The sequence below is a fragment of the Thermobia domestica genome, chromosome 2, assembly GCF_964235325.1.
Source record: "Thermobia domestica chromosome 2, izTheDome1.hap1.1, whole genome shotgun sequence".
Taxonomy (NCBI): Eukaryota; Metazoa; Arthropoda; class Insecta; order Zygentoma; family Lepismatidae; genus Thermobia; species Thermobia domestica.
The window spans coordinates 6,135,506-6,139,990 of NC_137455.1; the positions used below are offsets into that span (position 1 = coordinate 6,135,506).

A 4,485-nucleotide genomic window follows, 5' to 3' on the forward strand; every position below is an offset into this window, starting at 1 on the left:
GAGGGCGTGGGTTCGAATCCCACTCCTGACAAATATTTCTTTATTACTTTTAATAGAAAAACTAAAACTATTAGTCTTCGAACAAACGTTACTACTTCAAGTAGCTGAGTAATTTACCCTGTAAAGCGTGTCAGGATGGCCGAGCGGTCTAAGGCGCCAGACTCAAGCGAGAGCTTGTCACTTCTACTGTGGCGTGAGTAATTCTGGTCCTCGTATGAGGGCGTGGGTTCGAATCCCACTCCTGACAAATATTTCTTTATTACTTTTAATAGAAAAACTAAAACTATTAGTCTTCGAACAAACGTTACTACTTCAAGTAGCTGAGTAATTTATCCTGTAAAGCATGTCAGGATGGCCGAGCGGTCTAAGGCGCCAGACTCAAGCGAGAGCTTGTCACATCTACTGTGGCGTGAGTAATTCTGGTCCTCGTATGAGGGCGTGGGTTCAAATCCCACTCCTGGGAATTTTTCAAATTTGTTAGAGAAAATACTATAGCTGTAACATAGTATCAAAACAAGTTGTGAGGACGTAATTGTTAGATAGATGTTCGTCCTTCTTTATTGATTTTCTTTTAATAAGTTAAGAAATATATGGTAAATATTGTTCAAAATGTGATACCCTTGATTCTACATAAAATAGCCAACTGTAATAATAATAATAATAATAATAATAATAATAATAATAATAATAATAATAATAATAATAATAATAATAATAATAATAATAATAAGAAGAAGAAGAAGAAGAAGAAGATACGTTGTCATACAAGACTGAAGCTGTTTGGCGAAGATTATTTTGTTTCATTTTCATCTTTAACTCCGTATTTAAAAAAAAAAAACCGAAAGAGGTAGATATTGGCAACAACTTCTTCTACTTTCAATATTGCTCTACATAGAGCAATACGATCAGGGAAAGGAAAGATTGTTTTTGGAATTCGATTTAGCCTTCTAAGCATGGGTATCCTATTATCTTTCAGTCATCTAATCAAGTCGAAAGTGACCTAAATCAACCATTTCCGGTTTTAACGTGATCATAATAGATTGAAAACGGTCATCGTTAGCAAGAAGCGGTTTTCTGCAATCAATTAAGCATCCCAAGAATAGATTTCATCTTCATTCTTAATTAATCTAACTGGTATTGTCACTTCCGGTTTCAATAGGAATTGAAAAAATATTGCGTCACTATTTAAATACAGTAAAACCACGATTATCCGCGAAATTGGGTAGCAAGTGCACTGTGGAGAGTGGAAATCGCGGGTAACTCGAAAAAAGATTTAAAATGAGATAGAAACACGAGAAAATAATAGTTCAGCATAAAAACTATGTTTAATTGTACAAATAACAAAAAAAGAAAAAAACACTTTTAAACTATGTACAGTACAGCAGAAACCTTTGTTCTACATCTAAATCACTAAAATAAAGAACAATAAACAAAAAAAGGAATTGTAACAAACATTTCAGTTACGCTTTTTTAAACAACAACAGGGCAGCAACTACTTATGAAAAATAATTGATCGCGAATGCAGCAATGTTAAAAAAAAAAAATCGCAGCACTCGCGGATAATCCGGGCTTTACTGTACTGTACAATAAATATCGGTACCCATGGTAACACACAGATTTTAGAGAGAGGGAAGAGTGGGTAAGGAGAACGAGGTGGCGTGCAATTTAAAATTGTACTGGCGTCCCCAGTCTGCTCTCAAGTACTGTACATTATACAGGGTAAGCCAAAAGTCAAGAAGTGGTTATAACTTTAATTTCTTTTTATTTATCATTAGTTCCCATTGATATTTCATAAACTTAAAGATCAAGGATTACACTTATGGGAGATTGATTACACTTATGTGTGGAATATAATCTTAGGCATGTGTTCGCCATTATTGGGTCTCACAGATATGGATCCTGTGTAGCACTTGGTTCATGACAGGGTTCAACACTTCTGGTCCGAGTGCCGCATTTTTGCATGAATATTGTCTTTGAGCTGCTATATTGTTTGTGGTTTGTTCACATACAGTTCGTCCTCCAGATAGCCCCAAAGAAAATAATCAAACGATCATACTACTTTCAAGATGATGAATCCAATGCAGTAACGGTGGCTGATGGTGGATATCGAAACATGATTGACACTATTGTGCGTCCTGCAGTGGATATTCCACACATAAGTGTAAAGAATCTTCCATCCGAGGTCTTTTCTGTAAAATACAGTATTTGTCCATAAAATAATGCAACTAGCCCCAGCGCGGCGCTCCAGTTGCCAGCAGCGCGCTCACCGGCAGGTGGACTTATGGTAGGTGATCTAACAAGGAGAAGGCACACTTTGGTAAGTGAACTTCGGGGCCATTTTTTTTTCGAGGTGGTAGTGCATATTTAAAGAGTTAATATTACAAACTGGGAGAGCGCAATGGGTAAAAATGACGGAGAAAAGCCGTTTTAAAGATTTCTACTCGACGCAAACTTATCAAGTGACGGCGTGGTAGAGTGAGAAGAATCAGCGACTCAAGTGCAAAGGGTCCCGGGTTCGAGTCGACTTTTTTTCTTGTTTTTTGCTTCAACCAATAAAGTAGGCATAAAATATTAATTCACCATATGTTTATAATGAATAAAACAATAGAAATTTTCGATCACTTGTAAATTCTTTTGATGTTCCATGTTAATTAGGAACAAGATTTAATCTCTTCCGTAATTATTATTGTTACTGCAGTCGTTGTGTAAAAAATGTTCTTGAAGCTTCGTGTCTACATCTGTTGACAGTGTGAGAATTACAAGGGGAATAAGGGGGAAATCTGCTTTGGTTATAGCAACATCCAGTATTACCAAAGGGGATTTCCCTCTTCAACTCCTTCGTAAGTCGCAACTGTCAACAGATGTAGACACGAAGCGTCAAGAACATTTATTACACAACAACTGTCGTCAAGGGCGCCGATCATGGGGGGCCCGTCCCCCCAAGCTCATGTGGGCCCCATGAATATGAGTTTTTATTGTTACATGTATTGTTGTATGTATTTTTTATGAATGGGTCCCCTAAAATACAGAGAAATCGGTGCCGTAGACTGTCGTAACCATAATACAACTCGTGATATTAGTATATTTACGGAATAGATTAAATTTTCTTGCTAGTTAACTTGGAACATTGAAAGATTTTACAAGTGATTTTAAAATTTCTATTGTTTTATTCATTATAAACATATGGTGAATTAATATTTTATTTACAGTTACAAATGGTTACTTTATTAGTTGAAGCAAAAAGAAAACAAATATTGACTCAAACGGGAATCGAACCTGGGACCCTTTGCTTATGAGTTCAACGCTTTACTCTCTCTGCCACGCCGTTACTTGCTAAATTTGCGCGTCGAACAGTACATGTGTCGAGTAGAAAACTTTTGAAGACAGTTTTCCTCCCTTATTTTTGCCCATTGCTCTCTCCCAGTTTGTAATATTAACTCTTTAAATGTGTACTACGTCCTCGCAAAAAATGGCCCCGAAGTTCACTTACCAAAGTCTGCCTTCTCCTTGTAAGCTAAGCAACGCGACACACGGCAGTCGCGTCCAAGCTCTGATGCAGTGAGGATCACGCGTGGCGCAAAAAGTGTTTTTTGAGTTTTTGGCACAGCAGAAACATGATAAATGGAGCGTTCATATTAAAGTTTGCTTTCAAGAAGCTTGTCTTGGTCAAAGGGTCTTAGAACGATAATGAATGCTCTGTTAACGGCTTAGGTTTTCCTGTGATTCAGTGAGTTCAAGGACGGACAGGAGACCGTTAAAGAGTTGAGTTGAGTTGATTTTAGTTTAGCGTCCCTTTCAGCAGCGAGGCTATATGAGACGCGGACCTACTGATTAACGTGGAATCCGAACCACATGAGCTCCCGCCGGGAATCGAACCCGGGTCTTAGAGACCGTTAAAGACATGGAGTAATCTGGACGCCCTTCAACGAGTAGTTTGGAGAAAAATGTGGCCAAAATGAATAATCTGCTGGACTCAACCGTCGTCTGAGAGTAAGATTAATTACCGAAGAGCCGTGACAAAAACTCACAAACAGTTTTCGCGCCACGCTTGAACTTCACTGCATCAGAGCTCGGAAGTGACTGCACTGCAGCTCGGAGCATTGCTAAGCTTAGACCCACAAACATAAACCCTCCCGGTGAAGAGCATGCTGCTGGCGACTGGAGCGCCATCTTGCTGCCAGTCTCATTACTTTATGGACAAACCTTGTATCGATGGACACCAATGATAAATAATAATAATAATAATAATAATAATAATAATAATAATAATAATAATAATAATAATAATAATAATAATAATAAATCAGTTCATATTTGTAACTCCTTCGTGATTTTTGGCCTATACTTTAGTTTTTGCATGAGGAGAGATGGTCAGGGAAAAATAGCCTACGGAGAATTTCGACGGGCAGACGGCGCCAGTAAATTTCCTTGGTGATGCGACCCACATCCTATCAGAGTGTGTTTTAATTCTTTCATCATTTGTAA

General features: G+C 37.9%; 3 non-coding genes across 3 annotated transcripts in view; all 3 read left to right on the forward strand.

Annotated features, from left to right (window-relative positions):
• Positions 1 to 31, forward strand: part of TRNAL-CAA (transfer RNA leucine (anticodon CAA)) — a 118-nt gene extending 87 nt beyond the window's left edge. Inside the window, exon 2 of the tRNA in view lies at positions 1 to 31. This exon is cut by the window's left edge and continues 15 nt beyond it. This is a non-coding gene — a tRNA (tRNA-Leu).
• A 98-nt stretch (positions 32 to 129) lies between these two features.
• On the forward strand, positions 130 to 247 carry TRNAL-CAA (transfer RNA leucine (anticodon CAA)). Its single transcript has 2 exons — positions 130 to 167; positions 202 to 247. It is a non-coding gene; the product is annotated as a tRNA-Leu (tRNA).
• Positions 248 to 345: 98 nt separating this feature from the next.
• TRNAL-CAA (transfer RNA leucine (anticodon CAA)) lies at positions 346 to 463 on the forward strand. Its single transcript has 2 exons — positions 346 to 383; positions 418 to 463. It is a non-coding gene; the product is annotated as a tRNA-Leu (tRNA).
• Positions 464 to 4,485: the final 4,022 nt, after the last annotated feature.